The following is a 26,738-nucleotide window of genomic DNA, read 5'->3' as shown; positions in this document are numbered from 1 at the left end:
GATTTTACTTTTAGTTATGTAATTCAATGATGTATTTATTGTCTGTTACTTCAAATAAGTAGTTTGGTGGGATAAGTGGGTTTATAGCGGTATTGAGAATCATTATGAATCTAATACAGGACAAAGATGGATTTCTTTCTATAAGACAAGCACCACACTGATAATCTGTAATGAGGTGTCCAGAGAGGAAAACGAAAACAGCTCGAGCTGGGAATACAATTGGCTAGTCAGTCATAAAACGTACTAGTTCTCTTGGGAGAAGGGCGTTGTGTCACTTCCGGGATCCCGAAAAGTCTGTCCAATCAGAGAGAGCTCAGACCATAGAGGTGGGCCAGCTGGCCACACCACTGCATTCTGGGAGTCGGGTGGGGCCACGTGGAGGGGCGGCAAGATGGCGGACAGGTTCAGGTAGCTGTTGGATGAGTTGGAGAAACAGTTGGGGTTTTCGTTCTAGTGTACAGCTTCCATTTATCCTGGCTCTATAGTAGGCTACCCACTTCACAGAAGACACTTGGTACCTGTCAAGGTGACAGTAAACTGATAAACTATTTTTCCCCCTCCTCCAATGTGCTAATAAGAAAATATTACAGCATTAGCTCTAAACCCCAGGGCAATTGTGCCCCCCATGGGGAAGTAATATCCAGGGACAGTTTTATTTGCTACAGCTAAGGTCACTACTGGCATTGAGTGGTTAGAGAGCAGGAATGATGCTAAACATACCTGTACAGCACAGAACACTGTTGAGGTTAGGAGTTTCTGGATAGAGGCATCTGTTTAGAATTCCCTAATTCTCCTTCTAGGTAATAGAGACACTTGTTTAAAAAAATGCTGTTCTGGAGGCACCCATCCATCCCTCTCTCAGTGTGGTCAAGAAAACAAAAATATTCCAGAGAAATAGAGGCTCTTGAGGAAAACTCCTGGGTGTCACAATGGCATGTCTTCATGTGAAGTTAGTTTATGTAGTGATTACAGTCACCACTATGCACCCAGGAGAGCCCAACAGAGAAAATAAAGCATTTGGTGTGGTTTGCTGTAACTCAGTTGGCTTGTAGTGGGCAAAGCAGTGTGCTAGGTGCAGCCAAGTTTACAAAATCCTGGACATACAGTGAGTAAGAAGCCACTGACGCCAAGGACTGTGGTCAATGGGAGAGAAAAAGATAGCTAGGTAAGAAAACAGGGAGGTGAGGGTGCGTGGGCACACATCGAAGAGGCATATGTTCTGCACTTTAGGGGCTAGAGAAGGCATCATGAAGAAAAGATGGATAAATTGATAAATTGTAGTTAGCTGCTCTTGGTGGGTTGTGGCAGATAGTCACTCAGATCGGTAATAATCTTGTTTGGCACAGTCTATGGAGAGTGAAAACACAAACCTCCTTTACTGTCTCTCTGGGGATGTTGAAAGTTGTTTTTCCTCCTTGTCACATTATTTGGAAATGTGCCCTGTAGTGATTTCAAATGATTTATAATTAGCTAGGATGCTAATTCTAGCATCTCTTAGATTATTGTTGCTATCATACTTCATGCATTTGCTTTCTGCCTTCTCATTTTTAGCTTCTATAGAATTTCAAGAACAAGAAACTGTAATGTTTTCAGCATAATGTTTTGTTGGCTAAAATGTCCTGGCCCTCCTAAGTCTGTTGAAAAAAAAAATACATAAAGAAATTTATTTATATACAAAAGGAAGTAAAACTAGGGGGTGCTTTTATCTTGAAATGAAAGTAAGTTCACTAAGAGAAGTTCATATGTGGTTATTAATATAGAGAGATTGGTTTTCTTTTAATGTGGAAATAAGATTTTTTTTAAGTTCATTTATTTTTGAGAGAGAGCACAAGGGAGGGGAAGAGAGAGACAGAATCCCAAGCCGACTCCACACTGTCAGCACAGAGCCCTATGTGGGGGTCAAACTCACAAAACTATGAGATTGTGACCTGAGCTGAAATCGAGTCAGATGCTTAACTGACTAAGCCACTGAGGCGCCCTGGAAATAAGATATTTATTATTATTATTGAAATCTGGTTATTGACACACACCTCTGAATGCTAAAATAAGAAAATCTTTTTGACATAATTTAGTTGAAACTCTTGATTTTATAGGTGATAAAAATAGGGACTGGAGAAGCAAAGTGACTTGCACAGATCACCAGTTATGTCACAGTTAATTCCCTTTTTAAACACATCACATTATTAGAAGGCTAGAACCCTCTAGTAATAGACACAAACTTTTTTTTTTTTTTTAATTTGGGAAACTATCTTGGGAGACTTAATTCATGAGTGAAATTTTGAAAAAATGGAAAAAAATATCTTATATCTTACACTGGGCAAAAGAAAAAAGAGACCTAAGGATGTTTTGTTGTTCTGAGGGGGCATATATGTATCTGAGGGAAGTCTGTGCTTTTTCCTTGAAGGAAAATTTGTATGTCATCAGTTTATGAAAAAAGTCAGTCTGCCAAACTCATTGGTGATTCCTAAGAATCCAATCCATCTTAAAACTCTTCCTTAGACTAATTGACTGCATAATTTTATCTGTTCTACCTTCTAGTCACCCAGTGTCTTCAGCAAAAAATCTTGTAGCCTCAGGGGAGATGCGCAAGCACCAGACTCTCATAGTTTCCTTGGTTGCCATAACGAATACTACAAAACTGGGTGGCTAAAAACAACAGCAATTTATTCTGCCACAGCTCTGGAGACCAGAAGTCCAAAACTCAACATGTTGGCAGGGCTATGTTCCCTCCAAAGGCTCTCAGTGGATTCTGTTTCTTTCTTCTTTCACTTTCTGGTGAGTGTTAGCATCACTCCAATCTCCGCCTCCGTTTTCACATCACCTTCTCCTATGTGTCTCTGTGTGCTCTCTGTCTCTCATAAAGACAGCTGTCATTGGACAGAGGGCCCACCCTAAATCCGGGATGAGCTCAGGTCTTTAATTACATTTGCAAAGGCCTTTTTTCCCCAAGTAAGGTCACATTCACAGGTTCTGGGGATTAGGGTGTGGGAATTTTTTGGCAGGGGGGGGGCGGTGTTGGGGGGACACCATTCAATCCACTATACTTATCTTTCTACAAATAGCACAGTCAACTGTTCAGTCTTGCTGTCCCACAGCTGAGGTGACCAATTGTCCTGGTTTTCCCTGCATGACAGATTTTTCTGGAAGTGAGACTTCCGTGCTGAAGCAGAGGAAGGTGCATCCCAGGGAGACTAGGATGGTTGGTTACCCTGTAACAGAACAAAGAGCCTGAATGACCAATATCCCCATCCTGGAGGCTTGGAAGTCATTGTTAAACAATGTCGATGTCAAAGCACCAGAAAGCAAATGTCTCTGAGAAAAGGTGGGTTGTCCCCAGGTGCCCCTTCTTCTCCTTTTGACCTCTGCTTTGACAGCTGTGATGAGTGAGTCACAGGCTTCTGCTGGAAGGAGAGGCCTTAGGAGAGCAGTTCTGTCTGTCAGAGCCACTCTCCAGACTTCATTTCTGCTCATCTCATGACCAGTGACCAGTGATCCCTCAGCAAAGTTTCTTGTGGAGCTAGTAATGATTTACATTGTGCTAAAATGCCCTTCCTTTTTTCTCCCCCACCCCCTCCCTCATTAACCACCCCTTCAGCCTCCACAGCAGGAGAGTCAAGAGAAGCAGTGAGTAAAGCTAGGGCTTTGATCTTCTAAGAGGCAGTGTCCCTTTTTCTGTCTGTTTGGACCAGGGGTCACTGGGCGAGCAGCAGCACAGCTGACCTCTCTTTGAAGAGTTTACCACAGTCAAGGACACTGAATGAGGTCTGGCATCCACTTGCTGTGGAGATGTCTATGTGCAGTGGCCATCCACCTTGTTCTAATGACTTTGGTCTTGAGAGAATAAGATAAACCTGCCTTTAAACCAACTTTATGAGCTTCTGGCACTGCACATACCCTCTTCCGACCTGTAGCTTCATGGAGATGGGCTATATCTGGTTGCATCTTTAACCCCATTTTATTCTCCAGGCTGAAAAAGATAAGACTCGTAGGGGAACAGCTGCTTTGGATCAAGTTAGAAGCAGTAAATTAAAAACAAAGTAACATGAATGAAATGATAGGATCAGGACATGATCTTAATGATGAAATGACTACACTTTTTGCTTTTGTCACATTAATTTCATCTTTCATTTACACTGATTTTACACATTTTCATGATTAAAAATTTTAATACCTAATTCAGTGATTTACAAAAAACTCTTTTGATCATTATCACTTGTAATTGTGATGGTTTAAACATGCAACATGCAGTATTATGCAATAATTTTTTGTTGAAAGCAATTTTTTTCTTTTTTTTGGAAATGAGATATTTCTGAGAACCAATTTTCATTTATTTATTAATTTATTAATTCATTCCATCTTGATTTATTTATAGTGTTTTGGAGTGTTTAGCTTTGTATACTTTTCTTAGTGGTTCTCTGATTACACGTGCATATGTCATTTACAACAGTCTATTGGTATCAACTTATGTTTTACTACCTCCTTTTAAGATACAATTCCCTTTATATACATTGACCACCACAAAGATGGCTTTATTATTTTTGTTTTAAACATCAAATATGATATAGGAAACTCATGAAAAGAAGGATAGTCTATTATACTTGCTCATTTTGCCTGTTACCTATTTTTACCCATTCTCATGTTCTATTTTTCCTTTCTGGAATTCCAAGCCTTCTTCTGTTATCATTTCCTTTATGTATAGAGAACATTCTTTAGCCATGCTTTATGGCTGGATTTTCTTGTTTTTCTTCATCTGAAAATGTCTTTATTTTTCCTTTGTTGCTGAACCATATTTTCACCAGATATAGAAAAGAAGGTTGACAGTTCTTTTCTTCCAGGGCTTGAAAAATATTGTTGTGTCCTTTGGGGTTTTAGATGAGGAATCCCTTGTAATGTGTCATTTTTTTTTTTCTGGATACTTTCAAGACTTTTTTTCGTTTTTAGTTTTCAGAAGTTTAATTATGGTATGTCTTAGTGTAGATTTCTTTGGGTTTATTCTATTTGGGGTTCACCCTCCTGAATGTGTAAGTTTATGTCTGTCTCCAAATTTGGCAAGTTTTCAGTCATTATGTATTTGAAAACTTTCCAGCCTCACTCTCTCCTTTCCTTCTGGGACTTAAATGATCCAACTATTAGCTTTAAAAAATATATATTTTACAGATTCCTGAGACTCTGTTAATTTTTTACCCTATTCCATTTTTCTTCATATTGTTCAGAATAGGTAAATCATTTTGACCTGTCCTCAAGTTCAATGATTTTATCCTGTCATCTCCACTCTACAATAGAACATATCCAGGGAATTTTTAATTTCTGCTATTGAAGTTATTTCTATTCTTTGTAATTTCTATTATGTTGCTGATATTTTCTGTATTTTTCATTTGTTTCAAGAGAATTCATAATTGCTAGTTGAAACATTTTTATGATGGCTTCTTTAAAATTCTTGTCAGATAATTCCTTCTGATTCATCTTAGTGTTGCCATCTGTTGACTGTGTTTTGTCATTCAAGTTGTGATTTTTCTTGGTGTGATCCAAGATTGATTTCTTTCTTTCTTATTTATTTATTCATTGGAGTCATGGAACTTGAAGTATTATATTATGAAGCTCCTATTTAATCTTTCTTATTTAGCAGGTAGTCTCTTGTTGAGGTGTAGCTTGAGGGCTGGGTAAGTGCCTGTGTTGAGCTTCATGCTGGGTCCCACTGACACCACCCACCCAAGTGGAACACTTGTTCACACTGCCTTGTTGCAGACAAATGGGATGGTACTTCAGTTACCCCTCATCCCAATAACACCTTCCAAGAGAAAGTGGGGCATGGCATTTTTGTTTTTGAGTCAAGGTGTAAGCTTAGCTCCTTGGGCCCTGTTAACAACAAAGAAGAGAATGGAGGGTTGAGTGGGAAAGGACTCTTTCTGATACCTCTTACCACCTCATTGGTGCTGATTGGGGGGTAGAGGCTTAGCTTCTCAGGGAACCAACTGATAGACGGAGAAATGGGGAGCTAGACAGTGGACCAGCCTTGCTTTGCACTATCTTATTCTGTCTCAATTATGCCAGCTGGTTTTGTTTATTGCTCAGCCCCACCAACACTACCTGGGAGGGGAATCAGAATGTCTCATTCATTCACTTATTCAAGTAGAGTTTATTAAACACATATTATGTCTTCCAGACATTAAAGAAGATTCATAAGGTCAGTGAGGAACCAAGAAAAGGTTGGTTCTCTTCCTTTGTGGACCTTGCAGTCTAGTGAGGGAGATAGACATTAAAGAAATAAATTTCTAAATAAATATTTAAATCAGGAAAAGTGCCAAAAAGGACTTACAAAGGAAAAAGTAGAGATGTCTTAATACAGAAAGTGAATTTTATTTTTATTTATTTATTATTTAACTTCAAGTTAGTTAACATACAGTGTAGTCTTGGTTCCATGTCTTACATATAACACCCAGTACTCTTCCCTAAAAGTGCCCTCCTTTATGCCTATCACACATTTAACCCATCCCTCCCACCTCCCCTCCAGCAACCTTCCCGATGTTTATAACAACATTATCAAAAATGGCCAAATTATGGAAAGAAACCAAATGTCCATCGGCTGATGAATGGATAAAGAAGATGTGATATATATATATATATATATATATATATATATATATACACACAATGGAATACTACCCAGTGATCACAAAGAATGAAATCTTGCCATTTGCAACAATGTGGATGAAACTAGAGTGTATTATGCTAAGCAATATAAGTCAGTCAGAGAAAGACAAATATCAGAAAGTGAATTTTAATTAAACCTTGAATGAATGGGAGTTCACTTGCTGAAAGAAGTTCCAGGGAGAAGGAAAGAATAGCTGGTGCAAAGGTCACAAATTGAGAAGGACCTGGCACCAAGGTAGCACTGTCAAAGAAAACTTTAATACAAGGAGCATGCACAATTTTAAATTGTCTAGTAGCCACAATAAGAAAAAAGGGAGGGAGGGAACAAAGGAAGTTAATTTTAAAAGATACATTTTATTTAACCTCAGCTGTCCCCCAATGTTATCATTTCAACATGTGATGAGCCTAAAAGATTAATGAAATATTTTATATTCTTGTTTTCATACCAAGTCTTTGAAATCTGGCATGTCTTATGCACTGTAGCACGTCGAAATTTGGACTAGCCATGTTTCAAGTGCTCAAGAGTCACATGTCTCTAGTGGCTATTGGATTGGACAGCAGAGTTCTAGGGTATGATAGATCTCAGCTGAGTGATGGATGTGGAAAGTTTAAGCTCAAATCAGGGGTACAGTCATAATTTCTTTTTTCTTTCTTTCTTTCTTTCTTTCTTTCTTTCTTTCTTTCTTTCTTTTGAGAGAAGAGCAGGTGCAAGTGAGCAAGGGGCAGAGAGAGAGAGAGAGAATCCAGGAGGGGCAGAGAGGGAGACAGAGAGAGAGAGAAAAGCGGGGCTTACCTGAAGTGGGTCTCATCCTCACCCGAAGCGGGGCTTGAGCTCACCCAATGTGGGACTCGAACTCATGAACCATGAGATCATGACCTGTGCCAAAGTCAGATGCTTAATGACTGAGCTACTCAAGTGCCCTAGAATCATAATTTCTATGTCACTGAGGTGGTTGGACTTGGAGAGACTGGACATGGGGAGATTTAGGCTAGGCAGTTGCAATAGGCCAGGTGAGAGGAGACTAAGCAGTGAAGATGACAACAAGAGAATAGTTTGGAGGAATATTTCAAAGGGAGAATTACCTGAATCCACAAGATTCGGAAACTGATTTTCTGTGGTGATGGCTACAGTTCTGGTATGAGCATATTTTCAATCAGTGCTGTGAGCACTAGAGCAAGAGCAGGCGAGGGTAAGAGAGATGTTTGTTTTAGACAAATTGAGACTGAGGTGCCCATAAGATATCTTGTGAACTAAGACCCTGGACAGAAAGAGATAATTAGTGCTTCTCCCACAAGTCTGCACAGACATGGCTGAGAGGTGACTCTGTCACTGGGCCACTTCTCTACATGTCCTTGGTTTAGTACCAATTACCCAGGAGGCATGGAATAAAAGAATTGACTCCTGAAATGCCACCTTCATGAAACAACAGCAACAACAATAAATCGACCACATGATGACATGGACCGAGATGGGAATCTATTTCCTTTTTTAAAGTCTTTAAGTGCAAGATAGATGCTCAGGTAACTGACAATAGTTGTTTCGAGCAACAGAGAGGACTAGTTCATTTCTCAAAGCTTTTCCCAACCCATGAGTCACAGAGCTGCTGAGAAAGAAGAGGTTGTGTGCCTGTCCCTGTGTGGGGCACTTCTCCTGATGTCCAGCTGTGCCAGTGTTTCCAGCACTGCCTGCTGCTTTGCTCTTGACTCTGCCTCCTCTTAGTTACAGTTCACCAGCTGGGCTGGTTGGCCATAGATATAGGAAAAAAACAAACAAAAAACATGCAGCCTTGGCTTTTTAGGAGTAAAGGTAGCATTAGAAAAATAAATGTAGGATTTATTTTCTCAATGTTTACTTATTTATTTTGAGATGTGGGGAAGGGGCAGAGAGAAAGGGAGAAAGAATCTCAAAGAGGCTCCACACTCAGTGCAGAGCCCAACGCAGGGCTTGATCTCAGGAACTGTGAGATCATGACCTGAGCCAAATCAAGAGCCAGATGCTTAACTGATTGAGCTGCCCAGGTGCCCCTAGATGTGAGATTCTAAGTGCAGAACTTCCATTGCAATCTGGGAGCTCACTGAACATGGTATACACCCTCTGTTAGTGCTTCACATGGGAGAAGAGCCAGGAAATAGTAATAGAGTACATTTAAGAAGCATTTACTAGTATCACACCCTACCCTAGGGGCTTACAAACACTGTCCCATTTAATTCTCACAATACTGTAACATAATTACCATTTTCTGCTTTTTAATGATAAAGAAATTGAAGTTTAAAAAGCTGGGTACCTTGTCATAGGTTGTGGATCCAGAAAGTGTCAGAAACTCAGAGCTGAACCTAGTCCTAACTGATTGCAAAGCTCTCACTCTATGCTGCACTCTTCATGTTTGGGGAAGGCTTGCCATCTAAGGGCAAACATCACAGCTTGCGGATCTCTTGTGTAACCACTGCCCGAGGGGACACGGTACCGTATCGATGTGAGGATCTGATATGGTGATGTGAGCAAAGGCAGTTAGAAAATCTGTAGGTTCTAAGGTCTGACTCCCAGAATGAAGAGTTTTGGGGGGAAAAAGTGAAGGTGTGGAAGGGGGTTCGATGTTGGATAAAGGCTTGTGCCCTGCGTAGGCAGGTAGCTCTGCTGGTGAAATATAAGACATTCCCGGAGACTGAAGTATATTGGCTGAAGGATGCTTTTTGGAAGAACACTATATGGTATCCACTGAAATATCCTTCCACTGATCTTCAGGGGGAAAAATATCCCCCTCAATTCCTTTAGGAGAGGGAAATAGAGCAGAACTGGATGCTGTAAGAAAACTGAAAGAGTGGGACACCTGATTTGGAAGCCTAGTTAAAAAATTGCAACCAGTTCCAAGGGGAGAACTCTAAAGGATTATCTATAGCTATGTGACCTCAGTAACCTGCTTAACCAACCTAAAGCCTAATTTCTCTACTTGTGAAATGGGGAGAGTAATCATGACATTGTGTAGTGATTGTTGGGATTAAATGAGAATATACATGAACCACTTGGTACAATAAACCTAATTCTCCTTTCTCTTGCTTTTCTTGCCTTTCTCTGTCTTTCCCCTCCTTTGGTAAACAGCACTTTTGTATACTAGTGCCAGAACTCCTACAGTCACCACTATTTGAAATTTTTAGCTTTGAATACACAAGCTTTATTCGGTTGGAAACTTGTTGATTTAGTATGAGGCATCCCTGGTTTATAATCAGAATAATTCATGATAACCCATCTTAGTTACAGTGTTTCAGGCCAGAAGTCTTGGGGTTATCATGACACACCTCTTCTTGAACCCCACATCCAAAATGAACCAATCTTGTAGGTTTTATCTATTCAGAATCTGGTTACAGAATCACCTCTACAGCTAACACGCTGGTGATAGGCACCATCACCTTTTACTTGGCATTGAATAGAAGATTCCAAATTGCTCTCTTCTTTTCTGCCTTGTTCTCCTTTAGTCCATCCATTCTCAACACAGCAGCCAGAGGTGCCTTTTTACCCTTCACATAGAATTCATATCATGGTTTCTGCTCCACACACTCCCAATAACTTGCCATTTCACTCAGAGTAAATGTCAGAGTCCTTACAATGGTCCACAAGGCCTTATATAGGCTGGCTTCTTTGTTACTTCTCATCTTTCACCCTTTTCTACTGCTGTCCTCACTCCCATTCAGTTCCAGCTACATTGGTCTTGTATTTCCAGGACCGTGACCAGGCACCCTCCTATCTTCGGGCATTTGTACTTTCCTCTACCTGGGAAGCCCTGCATGATGGGTTGGTTCCTTTTTTATGCCTGGGCTGGAAAGATGCCTTCTCAGTGAGGTTGCCCCTGACCACACTGTTACAATTCCTCTCCTCTCCATTCTTCTTTTTGAAAGTGTTTGTAACTTTCTACCACTCTACTATATTTTGTTGAATTCTGAATGTTATCACTTAAGGCTTATATCACTGTTTCATGGCCTGCCACAAAGAAAAAAGATCACCAATTAAAATATTATTTACCATCAATTTAAAAATGCATCCCAATTTACATACATCAAAATATGGGAAAGGTATATGTTAAAAACTAATGAAACATAATACCCAATTTTCTCATTTAACTTTGTTTAATGCCTATTTTGTTACTATTTTGTAAACTCCATGAGAGCAAGGATTTCACTCTGTTTATTCACTGTCTAAAACAGGGCTTGGCACCTAGCAGGTCCTTAATGTATAGCTATTGAATGAATATAAGACATGACTCCCACCAAAACGTAAGTACAGTGATAAGACATGGACATTTAGAAATAGGCATTGCAGGGTGCCTGGGTGACTCAGTCGGTTAAGTGCCTGGCTTCATCTCAGGTCATGATCTCACAGTTCGTGAGTTCCAGTCCTGATGAGGGCTGTCTGCTGTCAGCACGGAACTTGCTTTGGATCCTCTGCCCCCCCCCCTTTCTGTCCCTCCCCTGCTTGAGCTCTCTCTCTCCCTCAGAAAGAAATAAACATAAAAAAAAAATAGGCATTCCATGATGAAGGTCAGTTCAGTAGCTTGCTTTTGCTTTGTGAACACCTCTAAGCAAGAGAGCAGAATATTCTTGCTAAAGCTTTTATTTTAATTACAAACATATTGTGTAGCTTAACCTGATACGTGTTAATAAATAGCATCAAGACCCACCTCCATTCTTCCCATCACAGGACCAAAGGATATTTAAAAAAGAAAAGGAGAGAGGATTTAGGAGTAGATTAAGGATTCATTTTCCTTCCACTATACCACACAAACTTTTTTTTTTTTTTTTTTTTTTTAACTCATGTGCCCACACTTGACCTCTTGTTTCCCTCTTTCACCCCGGACTTCTGTAGCAGCTCCATGACAAGGGCATCTAATCATTTCTAGCATGCGACAACATTTGGTTCAGATTCCCTTATCAGCATTACCTTTTCTTCTCTCCTATTTGCCCCACCTCCACCTTAAAGGGGACCTGGAATGGACCTCAGGGATCATTGACATGTCCACCACTCTTCTTCAGACACTTCATGCAGAAAATCTTTCAGAGATGTGATTGTGGGAAAGTAGACCTGGAAAATAACTGTCATCAAGACCTTTACATCTCTTAAAGGAATTTACTCCAGTGACATTGCCCGGCCCTAAATTTATTGTTCAAAAATTAAGAATCTACATATACAACTGTGGGTTTTATTACACATTTACAGGAAACTCATCTAAACTCCACTTATTTCCATTATAAATCAGTTCAGTTAAACAACTTGAGAACTCCAATTTGTATTGGAGTAAAAGGCAGTTTCAGTTAGATTTTTGAAAAGTTGTTTTTTTGCCTTTGAAAAATGTGTGGATAGCATTATGGTAGTTTTTAAATATGTTGCATATATTTGACGTATTTTCATTATATAAATGCATATTCAGTGATATGAGTGTTAACGTTCACAGCTCCAACTAAATGAAATATTAACTATGGCTTTTAATTAACACTTAGAAACTTCAAGCTTCAGAAAATGTTACCTTTTAAAATCAGAATTACTTCCAGATTTCTATAGTAGTCTGACTACAAAAATACTTTTAAATATACCAAATTATTGTGGTGGGAGCAAAATCTGAAATTTCTCTTTTTGTTGACCTTTGAAGACTTTAGGATTCACTTGAGAAAGTATCACTCCTTTGAAAGTCGAGCTATTTTCTAAAGCTCTGTGTAAATCAATGTTTGCTGATTCACTGTGATCCAGGGTACTTAATCAGAAGCAAGTGTTAGGAAAATTCTTCACATGAAAATGTAAATTTTTCCTGCCCCAACCCAACTTTGTAAATAAGGTGGCAATAGAAAACACAATGAATATATAAGCAATGTGTTCAGTTCACACAATTCTCAGAGAAATTTAGAAAATCAAATCCTCTATTTTTTATGAAGTTATACAATGAGATACATGTACTTCTTAATATTAATTGTGTAATTTGCTTGAATGTTATATTTCCTCTAATTTGTTTTCTGGAATATAACAAAGTGACAACAGACAGGTGGAAGAAATATGAAGGAATTTGAAACACAAAAAAATTGAGGTCATTCAAACAAGTATTGTATTTTGGCAAAATTTTTAAATTTGAAGTTTTCTTCATTTATTATAATGGTGTCTGCTCTGAAAACTGTTTTAATTTAAAAAAAAATGTTTATTTATTTATTTCTGAGAGAGAGAGAGAGAGAGAGAGACACACACACACACAGAACCCAAAGCAGGTTCCAGGCTCTGAGCTGTCAGCACAGAGGCCGATCCAGGGCTTGAACTCACAAACCATGAGATCATGACCTGAGCTGACGTCAGACACTTAACTGACTGAACCACCCAGGCACCCTTGTTTTAATTTTATTTTTTAAACCACTCTATTGTAGTATGATTAACATAACATTAATTTAATTAAAATAATTTTTTTACATTTATTTATTTTTGAGAGACAGAAAGAGACAGCAGGAGCAGGGGAGGGGCAGAGAGAAAGGGAGACAGAGAATCAGAAGCAGGCTCCAGGCTCCAGGCTCTGAGCTGTCAGCACAGAGCCTGATGCGGGACTTGAACCCACAAACTGTGACATCATGACCTGAGCCAAACTTGGACGCTAAACCAACTGAGCCACCCAGGTGCCCCTAACATTAATTTAATTTTAAATCTACCTCCAACCTTAAATGTTTTTACATATTGTTTCAACTGCTGCTAAATATTTTCTAATCATATTAAATTTTTTTATAAAGATAAAACAAAAACCAAATTCTAAAATTAAGGTGCATGTAACATCCTCTAAAATAATATCAAATATAAATTTAAAAGAGAAAGGCCCTGTGAGTGAAATAAATGTGTATCTTGATGACATTTTAATCTCAAAATGTTTCTCTTGAGCAAAGACTTATAGATACAGTTTTTTGAAAGTTTTAAGTTACCACAATCATCTTCTTTTGATGTTAGAATTAAGTAGCATTATTTACTACACAACATCTATTTCTTTTGTAAGTGTATTTTCTTTTTTTTTTTAATTTTTTTTTTTTCAGCGTTTTTTATTTATTTTTGGGACAGAGAGAGACAGAGCATGAACGGGGGAGGGGCAGAGAGAGAGGGAGACACAGAATCGGAAACAGGCTCCAGGCTCTGAGCCATCAGCCCAGAGCCTGACGCGGGGCTCGAACTCACGGACCGCGAGATCGTGACCTGGCTGAAGTCGGACGCTTAACCGACTGTGCCACCCAGGCGCCCCTGTAAGTGTATTTTCTAAATTTTGGCATGTTAGAAATCATAAGAATGTTTTATTTATGTATTAGACACATTTACTGAGTGAAGTTTATTTTGGGCAATAATATAATAATTTAATTTTAGAAGACATGGGATTATATGGTTTTCGAAGGAAGATATTTTCAAATTTAAATGTTAAATATTGATGCTGTAAAGTCTGAATATAATTACCAATACATAAGTTAATGAAAGTGTGTGTAAGAATCCCCCTCCAAAAGAGTACTCTGTAAAGTTACTATTATTTTCACCAAAATAGTAAAAAGACACTTTGACTATTTGATTATAATTATTAGACTGTATCATGTATCAGATTATAATTGGTGCACACTTTATCTTTTCAGTTTCTTAACTACATATTTCGGTAGCCCTTTGCTCTCCATAATTTTTATAACATTTCTATTGATTGATTAGAAAAAGCCTAAAAGTTCTAACAATACCATACTTCAAGATTTTGATGATATTAATAGTTGGAACAAAATGGAACACATGGAAATAAAGTGCAATTTAAAATTAATTACCTTTCTTTTATTTTTTTAAAAAAATTTTTATTAAAAAAAATTTTTTTTTAATGTTTACATTTATTTTTGAGACAGAGTGTGAGCAGGGGAGGGGCAGAGAGAGAGGGAGACACAGAATCTGAAGCAGGTTCCAGGCTCTGAGCTGTCAGCACAGAGTCGGGTGCAGGGCTCAAACCCACAAGCTGTGTGATCATGACCTGAGCTGAAGTCAGCCGCTTAACCCACTGAGCCACTCAGGCCCCTTAATTGCCTTCTTTTAAAGTGGTTTTATGGTCTATTATAAACCTAATAGCTATGTAGCTTACTAAAACATATCACTGATAAGAACTCCAATGTTTCTAAGTTAAGTGTATTGTAGTACATTTAAAAATGCAATTGTCCAAAAAAAATTTAGCTGTGAACTACAGTTACATTTTCGTGATGTATTTATATCATTAAAAACTCTTCAAGTAATCTTTACTATTTTGTTAGTGATATTTTTGTTGGTTTGATGTCTTTGTCTTTCTGTAAACTAACGAGGCCTTTCTAGTCGATACAGCACTAATCCAATCTTTTGAATTAACAGCTTGGGGTGCCTGGGTGGCTCAGTCAGTTCAGCCTTTGACTCCTGATTTTGGCTCAGGTCCTGATCTCAACAGTTCGTGAAATCAAACCCCTCCGTTGAGCCAAAAACAGAGCCTGCTTGAGATTCTCTCTCTCTCCCTTTCTGCCTCTCACCCTGCTTGTGCTCTTTCACTCTCAAGATAAAGAAATAAACATTAAAAAAATAAACAGCTATATTGAGATATAATTCACATACCATATAATTCATTTGTTTAAAGTGTACAATTCAATGGTTTTTAGCATATTCACAGAACTGGGCAACCATCGCCGCAATCAGTTTTTTAAGACATTCTCATCACTCCAAAAAGGAACCCTGTACCCATTGACCACTTCCTATTTCCCCCCTAGTCTTCCCAGCCCTAAGCAACCATGAATTTGCTTTCTGTTTCTATGAATTTGCCTATTCGGAACACTTCATATAAATGGAATCACATAATACTTGGCTTTTTGTGACTGGCTTCTTTCACCTGACATATTTGCAAGATTCATTCATATTATTGCATTTATCAGTACTTTATTTTTTCCACTGCTGAATAATTATTGTTAGCTATATCGCATTTTGTTTAACCATGCATCATTTGAGGAACATTTGTGTTATTTCCACTTTTTGGCTATTATTAATACTGCTGCTATGAACATCTGTGTACAAGCTTTTATGTGGACATATGTTTGCATTTCCTGGGGTATGTTCCCAAGAGTGGAATTGCTGGCTCATATGGTAGCTTTGATGCTAATTCTAATGCTAACTCTTAAAATTTTGAGGACTTTCTAGTCTGTTTTCCAAAGTGACTGCTCCATTTTACATTCCCACCGGTGGTGAATGAGGATTCCAAATTTCCTCTACTGCCTCACCAAGACTGATTATTGTCTGTCTTTTTGATTACAGTCATCCCAGTAGATATGGTGTTACCTCATGGTGGTTTTGATTTGCATTTCCCTGATGGTAACTTATCCGATTTTAGTCTAAACCAGAAAGGCATGCGTTTCAACAAACTAAACATATGTTTTCTAGAATCTTAAACATTTTTTATCAGAAAAATATATGCATTAAATATGTTCTTATATGGGCTATTTGGGCTATATGTTCTACTTAATTTTCAAAATGTGAAGATTGGGTTGGTGGACTAGGAGACTGTCAGGCTAAATTCTCATTTCTTTTTCTTTGTGGACATTTTAATCTATCCTTCTCATATAGTGGCCTACTCAATCCTAGAACACAAAATTGTTGGACTCTTAGAAGGAGTAACAACTACCATTTGGTTCAGTGTAAGTTTTTGCCTGTATTGATTCCTTTCATTACCACAACACTGGAGCAGGTATTATTATTCTCATTTGGAGTTAATAGAGTGATGTAATTTGGCCAAGGCCACACATCTTGTAAGAGGTGGAGTAGACATCCAAACCAAGGTCTGTCTGACTCCAAAACCTGTGTTCATCATCACTGCCCACTCTTGACTCTTAAATATTGTTGCTTACTTGGAAATGTCATTTTGTATGGGGCTTGAAATATTCTTTTGAAGTCCTATATGATTATTGCTCAAGGGAGTCTTCAAATAATATCCCACAGTGTGGTGTTTCCTACTTGAAATAGCTAATTGATAACTTGTTGTATATACTCTGGACCAAAATCTATGTTAGGCCCTCTGAAAAAAAAATAATTACTATTTATTGAGCTCTTACCATGTGCTAGATACTATACTATGTCTTTAATACATATCATCTCATTTAACAAGCTCTTAAATAGTCCTGAAGTGATTTACAGTCTAGTTGAAGAAATCAGACATATATTTGCATATAAAAAATTAAATTTAAAAAGAGGCAAATAATAATACATGACACCATTAAACAGCATGTGATTAATTTCTATATAAACAAGTGAATCATATAAACAACATATGCAATGTTTGGAGAGGGGGTATGAACTCTGTGGACTGGCCTAAGCTACTGTGGACACATTAAATGTGACTGTCTTACTGCATTAAATGGCAAAGTTTTCTTCATTTACTAAACTATCGAACATGAGATTTAAAGACACCCTTAAGAAGTCATTGCCTAGTGTGTTCATAGGCAGAACATCTCCTTTATCACCTTATATGGTAATAGCTTATTATTCATATAATCTTTAATGGATAGTATACACAGCACTTTCAATTACATTGTTCTTTACATCACTCCATTTAATTTTTGCACATCCAGATGCAAAAAGAAGACCTAGGAATATTATCTATGTTTTCCAGATGAGAATGTGCATCTCTGGGAATTCAATGATTTGCTTCTAGTCACAAGGTAAAAGAGAGATTAAAATTAGTTCTGGCGTTCTTTCTGCTGCTAATCCTTTCCTATGTAGAAAGAACCTAAATGCATGGTAGTTGACCATACTCTGTCCACTTCTGTAGTCATAATTTCCATATGGACACTGGAACACTTTCTTGGAAATAAATATAGCATAAAGATTCTTTGTTTTATGGATGTGGAAGTACTCCTAAAGATGGAAACTCAGGAAATAAATAAATGAATTTGTCACTAATGGCAACCCTTCAGTCACCAGCTTTGTTGAGATGTGCTTTCTGTCTGAGGTGATAGGAGGGGATACCGGCTGCTTTCCCAGAGGATACTCTTTGGTGTAATTGAGTAACCCGAGCATTGATAAGTTACCAGCACTCCAAGCCCTCTCCCCAGCCAGATGTGATCTGGATCTCCAAGTGTTTGCAGGATGGGCTAGTTGGAATTTATTTTCATCACCTCTAACCCCACCCCCAAGATTGTGGGCTTGCCTTTGTTGAACTCAGTAAATGAGGAAAATCTCATTGATTCCTCTCTTAGATTGTACCAGGGGTAGGAAGCCTGGGGCTGGTGGTGGGGGTCAAGGGTAGTTAGAGGTAAAGAACAAAGTCTTTCAAGATAGAGGAAAAAGGGTCTGCAAAGGGCTCTGGCCTTTCTAATGTGGAGGATCTGAAGAGGATGAGTTTCCATGTGAACCAGTACTCTGTCCCCACTATCGTCCTAGTAGGGGTCTGTCATGATAGGAAGTAACCGTGTCCAGAATTCGAGTATGCAGGGAAAGACTCCACACTGGACTAAGCTTTTGTAAAGTATGCTTTTCTTCATCACTCCTCAGTCAAGCCCCAGCTGATGCCTCTAGGAAACAATTATGATCACAGGAAAATCTGGAGGCATAGCAGTAGTTTAACCGCCTAAACTTGAGGGTCAGGAGAAGATAAACTACTTCTCTCTTCAATTTTATTTAGATATGAATTATGGTCATTTTTCAAAGAGATGCTTGTAGGGCTTACAAAAGCCAGTAGATGCTTTTATTTACAGTTATGGCCTTTCTCCTTTCCAGTTGTGACCATCTTAGGTACAGGGTAAGATCCCAGATGGAGTCTGAAAAAGCATTACTGTGTACATCTTAAGAGCATTGCAGCTAATTGAAAGCCTTGGGTAAATTACCAAACTCTCTGGCTCTCTGTAATGGCTTTCCATGTCTGTAAAATGGGGCAGTAATAAATAGTGCCTTACCTGGTAAGGACTATATTAAGAATGAAGGGTATGTTAAGAATGAAATGGTATTTGTGTTAGATGATTTTGCCCAACTCGAGGCAAGTACAAGTAAGCACTTGGGACAGTGCCTGGCTCAGAGTAAGTGGTCCAGACATTTTAGCTGCTCTTAGATGTTAATATATTTATATTAATATTATACATATACTATTTTAATTTTTTGTGTGTTTAAGATGGTTTCTCCAATTCTTTAACATATTCTTATAGCTGTTATAACATTTTATTTACACTTGTTTGTGTTTTCATTTAATTTCTGTCAAGAAGCAAGTTGAGTTTTGTGGGCTTCTTGTGGGGGTAGGGGTGGGGACAGGAATTGATTTTATAAACAAAGCAAGATTTTATGTTTCAAAGGTAGTTCTAAAAGGTTGAGTTCTGTATTTTAGACTCTTTTGCACCATTTGCTTTATTTATAGAATTGAAATACAATTGCTATTTTCATCTCTATGTAAACAATTCATTTTCTTAATTTTAATTTATATACTACATGGGGCGCCTGGGTGGCTCAGTTGGTTAAGCATCTGACTTCAGCTCTGTCTGTACGTTCAAGTCCCATCACAGGCTCTGTGATGACAGCTCAGAGACTGGAGCCTGCTTTGGATTCTGTGTCTTCTTTCTCTGCCTCAATCCCACTTGAGCTCTCTTTCTCTCTCTCTCTCTCTCTCTCTCTCTCTCTCTCTCTCTCCCCCTCTCTCTCTCAAAAAATGAATAAACTTTAAAAAAAAATTAATTTACATACTACATTTCCAGAAATACGCTGATGACAGAATGCAGGGTACATGTGCAGTAACTTTGCCTGTAGGCAGAGTTCGAACCAAGTCTCTCAGTCACCAGACAGTAGTGAAACCGCAGCTGCTATTCTTCTGGTTTTCTTTTTTCAAATATATTATGTTCATGCCTGGACAGACGGCCCCTGGGTTACGATGGGTCCCCTTATGGTTTTTCGACTTTGCGATCCTGTGAAAGTGATACGCATTCAATAGAAACTATACTTCAGATTTTGAATTTGGATCTTTTCCCGGCTAGAGAGATATGGTAAGACCCTCTCTGGTGACGCTGGGCAGAAGCAGTGGCAGCGGCAGGTCCCAGTAGCCACCCGATCGCGAGGATGAACAACCAATATGCTTACCACGATTCTGTCCCCATCCAACCATTGTTTCTCACTTTCAGTACAGGATTCGGTAAGTTACATGAGATATGCAACACTTTATTATAAAATGGTATTTGTGTTAGATGATTTTGCCCAACTTGAGGCTAACGTAAGTGTTCTGATCACATTCAAGGTAGGCCAGACAAGCTATGATATTCAGTAGGTTAAGTGAATTAAATGCATTTTCAACTTATGATGGGTTTGTTGGGACAACACCCCATCATAAACTGAGGAAGATCTGTACTCACATTGCTGCTAATTTAAAAGAAGATCTGGGGCAGAGTTTATGAGTTCTCAGATAATTTGAAGTTCCCAGCAGCTAGGGGACTATGGCAGATTCATTACAGGTTGGTTAACAGATAGCAGGAGGCTCAGTAAACTCAAGGAAAAACCAGAAGAGCTCCATTGCTATTTTTGGAGGGGGTCGGTATGAGGGGTATAAAATATAATATAATATAATATAATATAATATAATATAATATATATAAAATTTTACCATTTTAACTTTTTTAACTACAAATGTTCTGTGGCATTAGATATATTCACATTTTTGTACAACCATCACCACATTCATCTCCAGAACTTTTTCTCCATTGCTTTTTGAGGCAGCACTACACCAATTGGGGGACCTGGAGATTGAGAGTTGAGCAAAATAGACACATAGTTCTGTTCTTTTCAGTTTGAGAGGGATTTATTTTTTTTTCCCTTCAGACACCTGCTCAAATAGAGAAAACATGGATGTTATTTATTTATTTATTTGTTTATTTATTTAACGTTTATTTATTTCTGAGACAGAGACAGAGCATGAATGGGGGAGGGTCAGAGAGAGAGGGAGACACAGAATCTGAAACAGGCTCCAGGCTCTGAGCTGTCAGCACAGAGCCCGACGCAGGGCTCAAACTCAGGGACCGTGAGATCATGACCTGAGCCGAAGTCGGATGCATAACCGACTGAGCCACCCAGGCGCCCCGGACTTTAATTTTTTTTATTGAGCTTTTCATGTCCTCTTTTTTGTCTTACAGTATTTGAACATAATAACTTGGAAAGGAAAGTGGATTTTCGGATAAGTTTTTTAAGCATTATGAGGACTCAGATACATCCCTTCTGCAGAAAATACTAAAGTGTAACAGTCTTTACTTGTCACATTTTAAATCTATCAGAGAGTAGCTGAAGGCTGTTGTGTTCCATCTATGTGACAACCTCATTCCCAATTATATAGAATTGTGAAAATAACCCTGTTTTATTGTAGAAGACAATGTAGCCTCATAATATGTTGTAGGTTTATAATATGTTTTTAAAAAAATGTTGGCATTCAGAAGAACTTGCCAGATAATCAATCATATGAGTGATTAGACAAGGCAACCTACCAGGAGCAATGTGTGAAAGGAATGACTAAATCTTAAAATAGCTTAAAAATTAAAGTGAACTTTCAGTGCTGTCGATGGTGGTAAAATGGACATTTAAAAATATTACTAATGGGGGGCACCTGCGTGGCTCAGTTGGTTGAGCGTCCCACTTTGGCTCAGGTCATGATTTCATGGTTTGTGGGTTCAATTCCCCCTCAGACTTTGTGCTGACAGCACGGAGCCTGCTTCAGATTTTCTGTCTCTTTCTCTGCCTGTCTTCTGCTCATTCTCTCTATCTATCTCTCAAAAATAAACATTAAAAATATTAAAATAAAAATACTACTAATGGAGAATAAATTGGTAAACTTGTGGGGGAAATTATACACACACAGCACTTATTGATATATGTTACTGATATATTTGTATCATATATATATATATATATATATATATATACATATAAAAGAATAAATAGGTAAACTTGTGGAGATATTATATCCAGAACCAAATATTTTAGCCTTTTTTTCCAGTTTTATTGGGCTATAACTGACATATAACATTGTATAAGTTTAAGGTGTACAATCTAAAAATTTAATATATGTATATTGTGTGAAATGATTACCACAATCAGTTTAGTTAATATCCAAGAACCAAACACTTTAATTGCAATTCCATTTCTAGTGAATTATTTTAAGGAAATGAGTAGACAAAGATTAACACATTAAAATTATCACAACAATATTTAGAAGAGCTAAATGATAGAAACAGTTTTTTTAATGTACAAACATGAGAAGTTATATATTACAAACTAACCTATTTGACATAATATTATATAGCAATTATAACTTGTTAATAAAGGATTTCAATGACATGTAAAGAGTCTCATGATGCACAGACTGTTGAGTGAAAAGAGAAGAGTATAATTTTTGAGTGTAGCATCATCTCAACCATGTCAAAATATGTACATAAAAAAAGCTGATTATATCTGGACATGGGAATCCAGGTTTCTACATCTAGATTCCCACGTTCAAACCAATAGGACTTCTTTTTTCATACACCGAGCTTCATTTTACGAGAAAGAAATAAATCACAAGTAACTAAGTGAATGTGAAGAATTTGTTTAAAAGTGTACATCCCAGGGTAGGTCTGTGGGGCGTCAGTTTATTCTTCTATAGCTCTTAAAAATGACATGTTTAATGGTGACCCTAAGCCCCATTACATTCTAAGGCACTTCGGAACCAAGAATGGTTTTACTCAGTATAGTTTTCATACTAGATGAACATGTTGCCCTCCATTTTTTGGAGTTGGTGGTCTGTGTATGGGATATACACAACTCTGTGTAAGTAGAAGATCCAATTAACATAACACTGCATTCTGCCTTCTTTATGGATAATCTGGGGCTTAAAATCTTGTGGCCGCAAGCTTTATTGACTTAAAGAATTCATTTTCATTAATAATTAATTAATGGATCTCACATGGCCTCAAATAGTCTCCCACATGAGAAAGTCTACATCTAAATGATGAGAATACAGTAGTTTCCAAGTTTCTTTAGGCAACATAAAAATACCAATTCATGCCAACTGAAGGAACAACTTCCACCATTAATATGTTGGCAGTGAGAAAGGAGACAGACCACCAATGTGTTTCACACAGTCCACTGCGTTTTCCCCAGGAGCCTCTTCTGTGGCAGAGCTTCTCAGTGCTACCAACAGAAGACTGGCATCTCTCCAGGAAGTGAAAGGCTCCTTTTCATACCCTGTGCTGCCATATGTTTTGAGTTGAAATTGGTACTTTAAAGGTTTTGTGAAGTGGCCACGGGGCTTTCCTTATACATGTGCCTTTGGATCTGTCTCTAAAGACTAGCCCCCATGGTCCTTCTGATATTTTAACAGCTTTGTTTGCAATTTTGGATACATATTTTGGTCTAGGATCAAATATGAGTTCTGAATCGAAGACAAACACTGAAACTGGCCACCAAAAATGTTTTCCTTCAAAGCGTGTCCAAAACAGCAGCTTAATTTTGGCACGTTTCTGGATCCCATAGGCAGGACCTCCGAGCTTTCCTGATCCAGGTATTTCAAAAATCCTCTTTTCCAATTGGTGACCTGACGTGACATGTCAGAGTATTTTAAGTGACTCTCAACTATTCTGTAGCTTCCCTAGGTGTGGCCCCTTTGAATTTAACTGTGTTAGAGTGCGTGTATCATTGGGGGTCTGTGCTAGACTGGAACAAAGACAGTGGTTGTCCTTGTAGTGAACTTCTTCTAGGAGAGGAGATGCTTTCATTTAGCCTGTCAGATGGCAAATACTTTGCTGAATGTCTAATGAACAATGTATTCATTCCAGGGGGAATGAGCTTAGAGAGAAATGATGGAGGCCTTTTACATTTGAGTTAGAGGGATGTAGGTCTCAGAATCACAGTGGACCCAGTAGAGGGTTCTATGCTCAGCAGAATAATGAGTAAATAAATGAATAAGTGTACTTTCCATGAGAAAAAAAAATTGATGACATAGTGTCTGTGTGGGCAATATACATAGTACAAATGGACAGTTTGAGAAAATTAAGACTGTAGACGTGTTTGAAATAGGGCTAGATTTACACGCAGCAGTAGTGAGGAGATTGGAAGCACGTCTTAAAGGAGCAAAGCTAAGTCTACTGTTTGCAGTATCTGTCAGAACAGAAGTATCTATTGGTTGCAACACAACAATGCAAAAGTACCTTCTATAGGACAGAATGCCCTCCTTATTGTGACGAGGCCTTTCTAGTCATGAGCACGACAAAGAGCGCACACGTACACAGCACAACTCCAGTGTGCAGATGAGTTGTTTTCATGGATTCTTTCGAAACTCATCCTACCACGTCAAAATGTAGCTTTTCTTAGTACAGAAATAAAAATAATCCCTCCTTCAACTGAGTCTCCATTACACTTATCTTTTTTCATAAATAAATACATTAATTAATTCTATAACTATTTATTGAGAATTTACTCAGTCCCAGACACTGTGATCAGTGCTGGGAATACAAAAAAGACTTGATCCCTGAACCCAAGAGTCTTGGAGTCCAGGGAATAGAAGCAAATAGATAATTAAAATACAATGTTCCTGAAGTATCTCTATTGTACTTATTTGTTTAGATGTCTACTTTATTTAGATGACCGAATTTGAACTATGGGAGCACAGAGACTGGATCTTATATTTATTTGATTCCCTAGTATCTGGGATGCATCCTATATATTTAAATATATTTATTGAATTTAACTTAATTGAGTAAAGTCTGGCATATGATTTATCTTGAAGTAGTAACCATTACTTGTTTTTTGCTCGTATTATTATAGAAGTTACATATGTTGGAAGAATACTGCATTTGCTTGGTCCAGATTGATCCAAGCCTGATTCTAAAATGTCATATTAAAAAAAAACAACTCTTATTTTTAAGGTAATGATGTTATATAATGGAAAGAGATTGAAGTTTATACTGGATCTGGATTTCAGTTCTGTATAAGTACACCTTTTCTTAGACCCAATTGCCTTCTCTCTAAAAGGAAAATATAAAAAAAATGAAGTCAGGAGTTTTAAAATGAGATTAAAGTAGATAGTATATGTGAAAAACATTTTGTCAACAATAAAGTGAGATGAAATGTTAATGGTGAATCAAAGAGTCAATTAATTACATAGAAAGAGCTATTGGGTGGGCATTGTAGTAGGCAATTATTACTTTTTTTTTCTATTCATCATCTTCTCCTTGGGGAAATGCCTTTTCTCCATTTTTATGTGAGGCACATAACAGCCTCACTCGGATACTTTTTCACAAATGTCCACTACATTCCCTTTGCAAACTCTGGTACATCTGATGAGGACAGTGGGGGAGGGGGGGAGGGGATGGCACCTGAGAGTTTTTTCCAGGTAAACTAGTCTAGTTCCTACTGATTAAACCTAGAATTTTTTTGAGATATGTGGATCAATCAATACCCTGGTAACCTGCCCATCTTTCCCTTTCCCAAGGACTCTGTGATAAGTAAGTAACCACCAGATTTTTCCAGGTCTGACAGTCTGATCAGCTCTCCCTGTTTCTGCAGTCTGTTATGGTAATTACTCCTTTCAAGTCCACCAGGATTACATACTGCCATTGAAATCAGGACCCAACTGTGCAATAACATCCCCCCTCCCTCTATCTCTAGCATAAAGACATTCTGCATCTTTGTAGAGCTTTCTAAGGTAGAGCTTTCTTTCCCTAAGGCATTTCTTAATAAGGGGAGCATCATATGGGTCTTCCAAAGTGGGAGTGGGGCATGACAGGGGTGAGGGTACTTGGGTGGTTTACACATAATAAATTCACTCCAACACTTCCATCTTTTGATGTGTATGGACCCCTTATTCTTCCAAGAACAACTGTGATATTTCAGCCTCATTTACTGGTCCAATTAACTGGGTAAGGAAACTGCTTTACAGGGGTTCTCAACCTTGGTACCTATCTGGGGCAACTAAAAACTTTCTGATGCCCTTGAGGCACCTGTGTGCTCAGTTGGTTAAGCATCTGACTCTTGATCTCAGCTCAGGTCATGAACTCACAGTTCTTGAGTTCAAGCCCCATATCGAGCTCTGCACTGGTGGCACTGAGACTGCTTGGGATTCTCTCTCACCCTCTCTCTCTATGCCCCTCCCTGACTCTCACACACTCTCTTTCTCAAAATAAATTAACTTAAAAAAATTTTTTTTCTGATGCCCAGGCTATACCCCAGAAAAATTAAATTAGAATCTTTGGGGTTGGACTCCAACATCACCAGTATTTTTTGAAGGTTGTACCTGCCAAATGTGCTGTCAAGGTTGAGAACTACTATGTTAGGCTCAGGTAAGTGCACTCATATCAATATATTCAATCCTATCCAACTATATTTTGTCTTCCTTGGTCCAATCTATTTCTACCCATGTTTCCCAAGATTCTGCTTGTTATGGATTGAATCATGTCAACCCCAAATTCATATGTTGAATTTCTAACCCTCAGTGCCCCAGAATGCGATTGTATTTGGAAATAAGGCATTTACAGAGATAACTGAGATAAAATGAAGACTTATGAGTGGGTCCTAAACCAATATGACTGAAATTCTTATAATAAGAGAAGATTAAGACACAGACATGCACAGAGGAGAGACTATATAAAGACACAGAGAGAAGATGGCCATCTAGAAGCCAACACATCAGAATGTAATTAGCCCTGCTAAGACCTCGATCTTGGACTTTTCACCTCTAGAACTGTGAGAAAATAAGTTTGTTTTGTTTAAGCCATTCAGTCTGTGGTAATTGTTATGAAAGCCCTAACAAATTAATACACTCTTTGTAAAAATTTGCAAGATATTATAACTCCTTTAGTTAGAATGAGTTGGGTTTCCTTCAGGAGCAAATCTTGAAATTCTTCTAAACCACACTGGCATTTAACTCTCCTAGTGAGTCTGTTGGGAGTGTGTGTGTGCATGTGTGTGCACATGTGTGTGTGGGGGGGAGGTGCTGGGTGTTGGGGGGATTTGAGTAGGTTTTGAGGAGAATTGACATTACCTCAAACAGAATGTGCTGTGGGTGAACTCACTGGAAGATCTATACGTGAGGGAAAGCTTCCTTTTTCTTAGCAAGAGAAAGAGACAC

At 38.2% G+C, this 26,738-nt stretch overlaps 2 long non-coding RNA genes across 2 annotated transcripts; both read left to right on the top strand.

Annotated features, from left to right (window-relative positions):
* The first annotated feature begins 390 nt into the window (after nucleotides 1-390).
* LOC122238735 lies at nucleotides 391-26,410 on the top strand. The gene is made up of 4 exons (XR_006217859.1): nucleotides 391-1,165; nucleotides 3,135-3,322; nucleotides 25,829-25,950; nucleotides 26,104-26,410. It is a non-coding gene; the product is annotated as an uncharacterized LOC122238735 (long non-coding RNA).
* On the top strand, nucleotides 19,675-24,489 carry LOC102963171. The gene is made up of 3 exons (XR_006217860.1): nucleotides 19,675-19,787; nucleotides 23,031-23,174; nucleotides 24,437-24,489. It is a non-coding gene; the product is annotated as an uncharacterized LOC102963171 (long non-coding RNA).
* Nucleotides 26,411-26,738: the final 328 nt, after the last annotated feature.

Source organism: Panthera tigris, chromosome B2 (genome assembly GCF_018350195.1).
Source record: "Panthera tigris isolate Pti1 chromosome B2, P.tigris_Pti1_mat1.1, whole genome shotgun sequence".
NCBI classification, from domain to species: Eukaryota; Metazoa; Chordata; class Mammalia; order Carnivora; family Felidae; genus Panthera; species Panthera tigris.
This window is presented reverse-complemented; position numbering and strand designations above follow the sequence as displayed.